Below are 13,137 nucleotides of genomic sequence, written 5' to 3' on the forward strand. Positions count from 1 at the left end.
ATGTGACCTGTTCCTCCAATAACCCCAAGCCAGGCCCCACTCCACTGTGCTCCTGCTCTGTGAATGCTTGTCTCCATGATTGTCCTCTGTCTTACTCAGGGTTTCTATTGCTGTGAAGAGACACCATAACCACAGCGACTCTTCTAAAGAGCAGCATTTACCAGGGGCTGGCTCCCTTACAGTTCAGAGGTTTAGTTCCTTATCATCATGGTGGGAAACTTGGCAGCATGCCAGCAGACGTGGTACTGAGAGGAGCTGAGAGTTCTGGATCCTCAGACGACAGGAAGAGAGAGTGACACTGGGTGTAGATGGAGCATCTGAAACCTCTGAGCCTCCCCATTGACACACTTCCTCCAATAAGGCCACAGTTTCTGATACTGCCACTCCCTATGAGCCTATGGGGGCCTTTTTCATTCAAATCATTCCATTCCCAGGCCCTCATGGACTTGTAGCAATATGGTAATGCAAAACTGCATTCAGTCCACCTTCAAAAGTGCCCGTAGTCAGCCCAGCGTTGGTGGCGGCTCATGCCTTTAATCCCAGCACTCAGGAGGCAGAGGCAGGCAGAGCTCTGTGAGTTCGAGGCCAGCCTGGTCTACAGAGTGAGTTCCAGGACAGCCTCCAAAACAATACAGAGAAACCCTGTCTCGACAAAAAAAGTCCCATAGTCTACCACAGTGTCAACATTGTTTAAAAGTCGGAAGTTCAAAGTTTTCTTCTGGGATTGAAGCAGTCTCTTAACTGTAGTCCCTTGTAAAATCAAAATGAAAAGTAGATCACACAGTTCCAACATACGATGGCACAGGATATATGTTGTAATTTATTTAAAAATGCTGAGAAAAGTCACACCATGCAACAAGGCTCATATAGGAGGTGTATTTGAAGAGGAGAAAGAAAGGGCAGAGAGGGGGGCAGAGAGGGGGGTGGAGAGGGGGTAGAGACTGCCCTGGAGACAAAAGTGGTGGGAGAGAGAGAGAGAGAGAGAGAGAGAGAGAGAGAGAGAGAGAGAGAGAGAGAGAGAGAGAGAGAGAGAGAGAGAGAGGAGGTGGGCAAGAGAAGACAATGAATGTGCACTTAGTGGCTGCAGTTGAGGACGTATCCTGTCAGGATCCCAAGGGCAGGCCAGTACAGACACCTGAATACCAATAATATACATTACCATTCCACAGTGGAGGAAAGGGATCATAGTGAGGAAATACTGGACCAAAGTAAGACTGAAGCCAGGCAGGGCAAATTCCAAACTCTGCATTTCCATGTTTGATGTCAAAAGTGCTCTTCAGATCTCCAACTCCTTTCAGCTTTTTTCTCTTAGGCTTCTTCCATTCCTGTTAGCAGTCCTCCCCTGCAGGCATCCCATGACTCTGGCATCTCCAGCATCTTAGGGTCTCTGAGGTTTCACCTTCACAGCTTCACCTAATGACCTCTCTAGGCTTCTATGCAGGAATACCCCTGGCATAGGCTCTCCTTAGTTGCAGAGGGAGATTCCATAACTCCTTTCTTGTATCGTTGACTCACATGTGACCAAAGTTGCCAAGTTCTATTGCTTGTTGGAGCTGGAACATGGCTCCCTCATTCAATTGCATCAGCATTCTTTAGTTGCCTGCAGTTCTCTGACTAGGGGTGGCGCCCTGTGAGACCTCCCCGCTTTCATGTTAGCCTGTCTGCTGGTGTCACTGTTCAGATCTGTTTAGGCAGCCATGCTGATGAGATTTCCTTTGGGTAGCCTCTCTGACATTTCTAGGTCACGCAGTCTCACAGCAAACTTCCTGTGCCTCCGGCCCTTACAGTCTTTCTGCCCCTTCTTTTGCAATGATCATGGAGTCTTAGATGCAAGAATTGTGTTGAAGGTGAATCACCTAGCACTGGGTACCCCACAGTTTCTTATCTGCGGTTTGATCAGTTGTAATTTTTCTTTTCTTTTCTTAAAAGATTTCTTTATTGAATGTGCACTGGTGTTTTGCCTGTATATACTCTGTGTGAGGGTGTCAGATGCCCTGGAATTGGAGTCACAGACAGTTGTGAGCCATGTGGGTGCTGGGAATTGAACCAAAGTCCTCTGGAAGAGCAGCCAGCGCTCTTAACTGCTGAGCCATCTATCTCTCCAGCCTAGTCAGTTGTGGTTTTTGTAATGACCACTACAAAATAGAAGCGTATTTGATGAGGGGTGGGAACTACATGCATCTGTGGATGTAAGGATAAATATTTAGGATACAGTTAGGGTTCTATTGGTTTGGTAAAGGGGTGGTTTTAGATTCTCTTCCAAGATCCATGACTTCTCTAGTCCTGGGTCGTTGGCTGTGTTTACAGTACCAGGAATGATTTCCCTCTTGTTGATCAGTTCCTATTAGAGGTTTGGTTATCTCTAAGATATGTATGCCACTATATAAACCCTTATGTTATTGTGACATGTTAGACGTTGTTGTGGTTCATAAGTGTCACACCTGGGTAGGACTGATGGTTACGTCCCTCTCTTGGAGGCTTGGACAACCTTCTGGTACCATCAAAGCTATTCATCGGGGGAGGGGGGGGAGACTTTCAGATCAGATCCAGCTCAGGTCCTCTGGGTCCTGTGTCCAAAGTGCATATATCTTCAACAATAGAAATAGGGACTTACCTTTCACCTCTGGTAGGCAACCAAAGGCAACAGCAAATAGCCAATGATGTTTTGGATGTCTTCAGAACAGCCCTGACCAACAATTCAAAAGGAACCTCTCATGTCTGCTGTTGGAGAGTTTGCTAGATTGTCTTGAGGATAGCATTATTAGCCCAAATATTCTGCTTTTACACAGGGGATAGAATTTAAAATGCAATGTATGGTATATAGTTCATCTTTTATATCTATATATGCTATGTACATACTCTGAAACCTACAATATAAGATTTCCCCCATTTTCTGCAATAAACATCCTTGACTATGCTATTTTGTATATCGTTTTCAGGGTTAGTTAATAATATATTGCTAAAAATGGAACTGGATCATAGGCTATACACATATTCAATTTTAATATATACTTCTAAATTGTCCTATAAAATACACAAATTTATATCCATACCAATAGCTCATGTTGAGCACCATTTCCTTGGTAGGAAGACTTCATTAACATTTCATGTTATCCAACTATTAAATTTTACTACTTAGGTAAAGTGATATAAAGTGAAAGATGTTATTTTTCTGTTTGATTGCTTGGAATTTTCTAACTCATTCTATGTTCTTTAGGTTTATAAAATTTCAGGAGCCACAGGATTATAGATAGTAACTTTTACCATGCCTAATTTAATTACTTAATTCATTTTTGTGTTGCCAGGGATTAAACTCAGGAGTAGACAAGCGCTGTGCTACTGAACTAGATATCCAGTCCTATTTTTTACTTTTTATTTTGAGACAAGGTCTTAACAAATTGTCCAGAATGGACTTGAAGGCATGTAGCCCGGATGAGGGCCTCTTAAGCAGATGGGATTATAGGTCAGAGTCACCAGTCCCTGTTTATGAAGAAAATATTTGCATGTTGGGTCTTAGTCTTCTCTGCTCTAGAATCATAACAGAAAAAACTACATGTTCCGTTATAATAATTACTATTGTTTAGTTGCTTCTTGCCCTTTGGTTCTTGGGTTGGAACCCAGAGCTTTATGCCTGGTAAGTACATGCTGTGCCGCTGAGCGTCATTCTCAGTCTAGGTATTTACTTTCTCCACAGTTATCCCATACATTTACTAAAACATCAATATTTTAAAAATGTTTCTTACTTTGCAATGTTTTAATGGCTTTTTCATTTTCTAGCCTCCTTATTTTAGGTTTTTTGAGACAGAGCCTCATATAGTCCAGGCTGACCTCTAGCTTCCTATGTAGTCAAGGATGTCATTGAACCTGATTCTCCTACTTCCTTGCCAGTGCTGGGATTATAGGTGCACAGAGCCGTGCCCAGTGTATGCTGTATCAAGGACTGAACCCAGAGATTCACTCATGCTAGGCAAGTAGTACTTTACCGCCCGAGTTACATCTCCAGCCCCTGCTTTAGTTTTGGGACATTTAAAAATGTTTAAAAAGTTTTAAATATTTATTTATTTTGTGTATGTGTGTATGTTTGCATGTGCACATGTGTCATGGTGACCATGTGGTCAGACAACTTACAGTCCATTCACTCCTTCTATCGTGTGGGTTCCACAAATCGAACTCAGGTCATTAGGACTGACAGGCAGTAAGATCCTCTCCTGGATAATTTTATGTCAAGTTGAGAAGAGGGAATCTCAATTTAAAAAAGCTTCACTTTAGGGCTGGAGAGATGGCTCAGCGGTTAAGAGCACTGACTGCTCTTCCAGAAGTCCTGGGTTCAATTCCCAGCAACCATATGGTAATGAGGTCTGGTGCCCTCTTCTGGTCTGCAGACATACATGCAGACAGAATGGTGTATACATAATAAATAAAAATCTTTAAAAAAAAAGCTTCACTGTAAAAAAAAATAAATTAAAAAGCTTCACTGAAGTGCTGGGATTAAATGCGTGCACCACCACTGCCTAATAACACTGTATATGTTTTATGCTCTTTTTTTTTTTTTTTTTTGAGACAGGGTTAGGCTTTGGAGACTGTCCTGGAACTCGCTCTGTAGACCAGGCTGGCCTCGAACTCACAGAGATCCACCTGCCTCTGCCTCCTGAGTGCTGGGATTAAAGGCGTGCGCCACCAAAGCCCAGCTTGTTTTATGCTCTTAAAAAAAAAAAAGATTTAGCCTGGCGTTGGTGGTGCACGCCTTTAATCCCAGCACTTGGGAGGCAGAGGCAGGCGGATCTCTGTGAGTTCGAGGCTAGCCTGGTCTACAAGAGCTAGTTCCAGGACAGCCTCCAAAGCCACAGAGAAACCCTGTCTCGAAAAACCAAAAAAAAAAAAAATTATTTATTTATTTATTTAATTTTATGTATGCTGTGCTCTACCTGCATGTATGCCAGAAGAGGGCACCAGATCTCATTAGCGATGACTGTGAGCCACCATGTGGTTTCCGGGAATTGAACTCAGGACCTCTGGAAGAGCAGCCAGCAATCTTAACCTCTGATCCATCTCTCCAGTCCCTGTTTTATGCTCTTATAAATAGCATTTTTATAGTATTGTGACCTAATCCAGGACCTCATGATCTCTACCAGTGGGGTACACCTTTAAGCCTCACTCATCTCCCTGCCTCTGTGACGGGGTCTTGCTGTGATCTCTAGGCTGGCCTTGCACTCCTAGACCCCTGTCACCCTTTTGCCACAGTCTCCCAAGTGGTTGGAAACATAGGCTTGCAACATTGCACGCAGCTAACCTGTATTTTCCTTATGTGTGCGTTCATTGCTAATGTTAAGGACTGTATTGTATTCCTCTATGAGATTTCTTGGGGTTTACAGAGGTGGCTCAGGTTAAGGGCACTGGATGCTCTTCCAGAGGATCTGGGTTTGCTTCCAGCACCCACATGGCAGTTTGCAACTGTTTGTAACTCCAGTTTTGGGGTATTTGATGCCTTCTGATCTCTTTGGACACAGACATACATGTAGCCAAAACAATCACATAGACAAGCACACACACACACACACACACACACACACACACACACAGAGAGAGAGAGAGAGAGAGAGAGACAGAGAGAGAGAGAGTGACAAAGAGAGAGAGAAACAGAGACAGAGAGAACTGTTGAAGTTCTAACCTTTGACCTTGCTTGGAAACAGGGTCCTTGCCATCACCATCTGTGGTCATTGTTGGGGCAGCTGTAGGACAGGAAGACCACTAGTACATGTAGAAATAATCCATTCTTGCCCCGTCTCTGGAATTTGAGTTAAGGGCGTTGCACATACTGTATCTTCAGGCCTCTTTGTCATCATGTGTGATGTTTGAATGTGCATGCCCCCCCTTTTTTTACTTTTGAGACAAGGTCTCTCTAAGTTGCTCAGGATCTCTGCAGTCTAGGCAGGACTTGAATTTGCAATCCTTCTGCCTCAGCCTCCAGAGTAGCTAACAGGCCTGGGACACCCAATCTGGCAAAAAATGGTTTTCCAGTATTGATCTGTCCTCATAAAATGAGCTGGGAACTATTTCTCCTGCTTCAGTTTTGTAGAAGAGTTTACACAGAGGGCCCAGTGGGTTGGCTCTTGGTTTAAGAGAGCTTGCTGCTCTTCCAGAGGATTCCAGGTTGGTTCTCAGCATCTGTCTGTGATTCCAGGCAGATCTGACACTCTCTTCTAGCCTCTGCAGGCACTTGCACACACATGACACACCCTCAGACATACACATATATAACACAATAAAGAATAAAAACAAATCTTTTTTTAAAATGTATAGTGTTCTGCCTGCATGTATGTCTGGTGGCCACCAGATCTCACTGTAGATGGTTGTGAGGCACCATGTGGTTGCTGGGAATTGAACTCAGGACCTTTGGAGGGACAGTCAGTGCTCTTAACCTCTGAGCCACTTCTCCAGACCCTAAAATAAATATTTTTAAAAAGATTTATTTATTTATTATGTATACAGTACTCTGCCTGCATTCATATCTGCATGCCAGAAGAGGGTACCATATCTCATTACAGGTGGTTGTGAGCCACTATGTGGTTGCTGGGAATTGAACTCAGGTCCTCTGGAAGAGCAGTCAGTGCTCTTAACCGCTGAGCCATCTCTCCAGCCCCATAAATCTTTTTTTTTTTAAAGTAAAATCCCATTGGCAATATATAGGAGGGGTTGGAGGGGATGAAATGGATTTGGAAGTGGTAACATTCTGAATAAGTCAAGGAGGGCACCAAAGGAAGATAATGTATTCCTTTGAAAAATTTTAGATTTAAGGTACTGTGTTGGCTAGTTTTATGTCAATTTGACACAAAGTAGAGTCACTGGAGAGGAGGGAGCCTCAGCTGAGAAAATGCCTCCACAAGACTGAGCTGTAGGCAAGCCTTGCGGGCAGTTGGTTCTCAACCTTCCCGACCCTGTGACTTTAAACACAGTTCCTCATGCTGTGGTGACCCAACCATTAAGTTATTTTTGATGCTACTTCATAACTGTAATTTTACTACTGTTATGAATGGTAGCGTAAATAATCTGATATGCAGGATGGTCTTAGGCCATCCCCGTGAAAGGGTTGCTCAACCACCCGGCAGGGGGTCGAGACCCACAGGTTAAGAACCACTGCTGTAGGGCATTTTCTTAATTGGTGGTTGGTATGGGAAGGCCCAGTGCATTGTGGGTGGGGCCACCCAGGGCTGGTGATCTTGAGTTCTATGTGAAAGCAGGTTGAGCAAGCCACGGGGAGCAAGTCCGTAAGCAGCACTCCTCCATGGCCTCTGCATCAGCTCCTGCCTCCAGGATCCTGCCCTGCTTGAGATCCTGTCCTGGCTTCTTTTGATGATGAACAGTGATGAGAAAGCATAAGTTAAATAAACCCTTTTCTCTCCAACCTGCTTTTGGTCATGGTGTTTCATCGCAGCAATAGTAATCCTAACTATTGCCCAATGAATATACATGTCGAGTTGGAAACTTGAATTCGTAGCTTAGATGAGAGTCCTGGAGTCTGAAGTGTCAGCACGTGAGCACTGAGACTGAACTGACAGGAAAGAATGACGTTGTTCTGGGAGAGCAGTGTGAAGACTAATGGAGCACAGGGATGAATTCCAGGCATTAAGAGGAGGAAGGACGTCCCGGGAGCTTCATAGCGAAGGCAGAAGGAGGACACTGATGAGGAATCTGTTCCTTTAAGAAGGTGAGCTGAGACTGCAGGAGTAGCTTATTTGGCAGCGTGCTTACCAAGCATACCTGGCACTCCGGGCTCAGTTCCCAGCTCCATATAAACCGGACATCGTGGCACATGCCGGAAGTCCCAGCACTTACCACCCGAGAGGTAGAGCAGGAAGACTGGAAGTTCAAGATCACCCTCGGTTACACAGCTGTGGTGGGTGGGTGGAAGACAGTAAAATGAGAAAGAAGAGAAGGCTGAAGCAAAGATGGGCACTGGGTGGAGGGAAATATTTTTGTTTCTTTTGAGACAGGGCTTCTCTGTGTAGCCCTGGCTGTCCTGGAACTTGCTCTGTAGAGGATGCTGGCCTTGAACCGAGGTCACAGAGATCCACCGGCCTCTGCCTCCCAAGTGCTGGGATTAAAGGCGTGCTCCTCCACTGCCTGGCTGGCATTTGACTTTGTTCTGTGAGATGCAGGTGAGTGAAAAGGTCCAAGTCAGGTATGGGAGAGACTGGGGAGAAGCGGAAAAGGACAAGACCTGTCTCCTGCAGGGGTGGGGTGGGGGGAGTAGTTCCGAGAAAGGTAGGGCAATCATTTATTCTTCCAGCGAGGAGGAAGGAAATAAAAACACTTATGGTGGTGAATGAGATGCCCTCCCCCACTACCTGGCAGTTGAGTCCTTTGTCCTCAGTTGGTGGCACTGTTTGCAGAGGCTCTGGGTATGGCCTTATTGGAGAAAGTCTGTCATTGGAGGCACGCTTTAAGAGTTTAAAGCCTGCTGCCGTTCAGGTCTGCTCTCTCGGCTTCCTGCTCTTGGTTCCAGATGTGAGCCGCTGGCTTCTGCTGCAGCCACCATGTCTGCTGTTTTCCGCCCCATTTCTATACCTCGGTGGACTCTCATCCCTCTAGAACTGTAAGTCAAATAAACCCTCCCTTCTATAAGGTGCTTTGGTAATGGTGTTTTATCGCAGGAACAGAAATGTAACCAAGATAAAGTTATAGTAGAGATTCTTACATTGGAACCATCACTTAAGGTAACAAAAAAAAAAAAAAAAAAAGAAAGAAAATGCCAATAGTTGGACAACACCTTGGAAGTTCCTGGTTTAATTAGTATGGGACGAGTCCTGGGCATTGCTATGCTTTCAGAGTTTCACATGAGATTGATTATAATCTGTGATGAAGGTTGAGAATCCCTGGTTTAATTTGTAGGGAACGTTTTTAGATTAGTGATAATGGAATTGGATTCGAGGAAACTGACAATTAAGAAGGGCTAAGTGAGTAGAGCCACAAAAGTGTGAGACAGGTGGACGGAGAAAAGAAAGAAGTTAGAAAGGAAGAGACTGGACAGCAACCTAGTGGTTTTTATACTCCAGAGGTCCAGACATGATACGGTTCAGTCTCCACCTTCCCTCCTGTTTGAGCCTGAATTTTACCAGGTAGCCCTGACTTGCTGGGAACTCCCTATGTAGACCAGGCTAACTCCTGGTAGAGATGAGAGGCTAACTCATAGAGATCCACTGGGGATAGAGGTGTGTCCTGGCACATTCCAGCTGACTCCTCTTTCTTTTTTTTTAATATTAGTAATTTTTTAAAGATTTATTTATTTATTACATATATATGCAGTGTTCTGCCAGAAGAGGGCACCAGATTGAATTGTAGATAGTTGTGAGCCACCATGTGGTTGCTGGGAATTGAACTCAGGACCTCTGGAAGAGCTTTCAGTGCTCTTAACCTCTGAGCCACCTCTCCAGCCCTGACTCCTTGTTCTTAAAGAAATCAAGTTCTTTTGTGAGAAAGGCACCTCACACCAACTCTAGAGCATTAGAAGAGGTCTTGGCCAGTTAAGAGTTTTTGCTTATTTGTTACTTTTCTTCTTTTCATTAACAGACAAGAAATTAGCAATCCTATAGTGTAGGTAAGGTTTAGAAACAGCCATGCCCACACCCATGCTGGGTCCAACAGAGAGCTTATGTTGTTTGTGCCAATCACTGAGCCATATCCCCAGTCCCTTGTTTTTCTGAGATGGGGTCATGCTAGCAACTCGAGCTGGCCTGGAACTTGGTATGTAGCCCAAGGGAGCCTTGAAATGTCCCAGTCCTTCTATCTTTGGAACACTGAGTGTGTCATCACTCTGGTTTACAAATACTTTTGTCAGAACTGAGAACAGCCCTTCCAGGAAGGTGAGCAAGGGCTAGGAGGAGCGCCATCTTTTTTTTTTTTTTTTTTTTTTTTTTTTGGTTTGTCGAGACAGGGTTTCTCTGTATTGTTTTGGAGGCTGTCGGTCCAGCCTGGCCTTGAACTCACAGAGATACGCCTGCCTTTGCCTCCTGAGTGCTGGGATTAAAGGCGTGTGCCACCACTGCCCGGGGAGGAGCGCCATCTTACCCCTAGATTTATCCATAGAACTGTGAGAAGATGGAGATCTGGCCTGTGGGTACCAAACCTGATAAGTACATAAAATCTTTAGTCAGTCACATTGAAACACTTTGTGCTCCCAGCACTTAATGGCCACCCATAACTGCCTATAACTCTAGTAGGATCCGACACCTTCTTCTGGCCTCCTTAGGTGTCAGGCACATTATCAGGCATACATGCAGACAAAACACTCATACACAAAAATAAAAATAAAAATAATAAACCTTTACTTTTTTTTAAAAGAGCAAAACTGTTAAAAAAAAAGTCTGCCAGGCGTTGGTGGCGCACACCTTTAATCCCAGCACTTGGGAGGGAGAGGCAGGTGGATCTTTGTGAGTTCAAGGCCTGCCTGGTCTACAGAGCAAGTTCCAGGACAGCCTCCAAAATAATACAGAGAAACCTTGTCTCAAACAAATAAACAAGCAAACAAAAAGTCCTACTTTCCATTAAAGCAGAAGACCTAATCTTTATCATGAGAACAAGGGCTAATATCCAGGGACAGACAGCTTTATTGCCACAGGAAGCAGGCATTTTTCTATAGCCTGGTCTGCCCTCCTGAAGAGAAGCTATTCTCACTTTTTGAAACTTTCTTGAAAGACAAAATCTCCCAGGGTCCCTGAGTCACCCCTGGGACATCTGCTTGCTCCATCCCCACTAACCAGGATCATGAGTTGGCAAGGTCTTAAGAGAGCTTTTCTGGAAGGCCTTGACTTTGGACTAGGAATCGCCTTCCCTGAACAGGAATCCTGAAAGAACCAGGGGTGCCCTAGGCATGGAGCAAGGAGGGAAGGGAAGCTTGACTGGGAATTCACTGGGGCCTTGTGGGTTTATGGAGAGGGCTCTTTCTGTTACCTCATTAGTACCTTTCATATGAATAGAATCAGGGTTTGAATAAATCAGTAAGTTGTCTGTGCCTTCAACATCCAAGAATGGTAAAGTAGACATGGTGGTATTTGGGAGGCTGAGACAGGAGGGTTTTAAATCCTAAGCCAGCCTGACTACATAAAGAGAACCGGATTATATAATGGAACAAACAAACAAGCAAACACACACACACACACACACACACACACACACTCAAAGTCCAATTGTCCCACTACATAGTCCTTCAGGTTCCTGGCCTCCCTAGTTTCCAGCCCAGCTCTGCTTCTGCATCTTGTCCTCCTTGGGGAAATTGTGGTTAGATATTACTTGCCTCAGTGCTTTTCTTCCCAAAGAATTAGGCTAAGACCTGAATACATGATCCTTGTCTTTGGGTCTTGGCTTGTACTCTGTGATTTGAGGATGAGTGAGAAGAGGGTTATTCAGAGAGCTGTTGGATAGGACACACTAGAACAATTGCATTTAATGTTGGAAAGCTCTATAAGACAGTATTTTCATTGCAGACATAATTTCTCAATTATGTCTCATCCTCAGAGGAGAAAAAGGAAGAACTGAGTGTATTCCAGGCTCACACCTAACAGATTTTAATCCTAAAGTCTCATGTATTGACATGACATCTTGATTTACATTTCAAGCTTTAGCTGGGGCCAGTCTACAAAATCATTTGTAATTCTGACGTCAGAAACTCGTTTCCAATTCTTTGGGGCCTTCTGAGGTCTGGGAAGCAAGCTGGCAGAACGTGAATATAATATACACTAAACATAACAGAGAGCCTGCCAGTGACGTGGCAGCCCCAACACTGTCAAATTATAAACCGTGCTCAGCATTGGAGGTGTGTTCGGACAGGGCGGGGGGGGGCTCTGATGTCTTTCCTATCTCCTGCTCCCCTGCTACCCACGTCCTTCCCTTCCGTTCCTGGTGTTATGGGACCACCTCAGAGCAGCCCAGGGCCAGCACATGACAGAAGCAGGTGAATGAGGGCCAGTGTGCTTGCACAGACTGTGGTACTTGAAGTGATGGCTATTTCATGAAGTCTTGGTGCTAAGTTCTTTGCTAACCGGTAAGGGCGGTACAGCGGCTGAGGAAAAGCTAGGTGGATGGGACGCATTTGTTTAGACTCTTCACCTTTGAACAGCCATAACACAGACAAAGGCAATCTGTCCCCAATGTGCGGTCCGGTTAGGACGATGAGACTGAGTTTTAGGAAAGACTCCAATCACAGAAAGGAATGGAGGCCAGGAGTGGCCTTCTCTGGGATTTCTTTTTTTTTTTTTTTTTTTTTTTTTTTTGGTTTTTTTTTTTTTTTTCTTAATCACAGGGTTGGGAAGGGTAGGTATCAGGATTGAAAGGTGGAGATGGTGGGGGTGTTGAGACCCGTGTGAAGATGCTTTTGAAGCGGTACTGTTCTAGGTAAGTGGCAGGTTACACGGTAAATAATACTAGCGGCAGTGTAATGATACTTTTGCTTTCACTCCGAGGGCAATCTGGCCTTCCCACAGTCACTTTATGGTGGGCTCACCCCTGTTGGGCTCCTTCCCGCTTTAGGAACTCTAACCGATTTGTTTCTTAGTGTGCTCTGAAGTGGGAATGCCTTAAATGTGCAAATAGTTTGTGCTAACCTATACTACTCCCTGAAACCTGCAACCCTCAACTACCCAAAAGTCCTAGGGTGGAGAGCTAGGAGTTCCGCTCCGACCCAGGCGTTTTTCAGTCTAGGATTTCTGGGAGGAGGCCCCCTGCCCTCCACCGCCCAAAGTCGCAGGCCCGTCTTCCCCCCTCCCCCGTTCCCGTAGGGCAGGATTCCCTTTGTAATTAATCCCAACACTCAAACCAGAGGGGAGGAAAACGTGTTAATGAGCTAGCGTCCCAGTATGACTAGGCGGTCGTCGCTCACAGCTAGAACACCGAGTAATTAAATTATTTTTTTGGAGGAAGGGGGGTGTGGTGGCGATGGTGTTAGGGAAATTCTATGTACATAGGAGAGGGGCCTGTCTCTTGTCACTAATTAAAATCAGGGACGACCCTTTTCTCAGCTCTGGGCCTGGGGTGGAGAGGATTCCATTGGATTTTGCGTGGCCGGGTTTGTGGTCCCAAAGAAGGCACTATGGCCTGCATCAGGGCCTAGGGGAAAAGGTCTTCAACGGAGGGGGGGGGGGGGAC

This window comes from Mesocricetus auratus, unplaced genomic scaffold, assembly GCF_017639785.1.
Source record: "Mesocricetus auratus isolate SY011 unplaced genomic scaffold, BCM_Maur_2.0 Super-Scaffold_100676, whole genome shotgun sequence".
In the NCBI taxonomy this organism is placed as follows: Eukaryota; Metazoa; Chordata; class Mammalia; order Rodentia; family Cricetidae; genus Mesocricetus; species Mesocricetus auratus.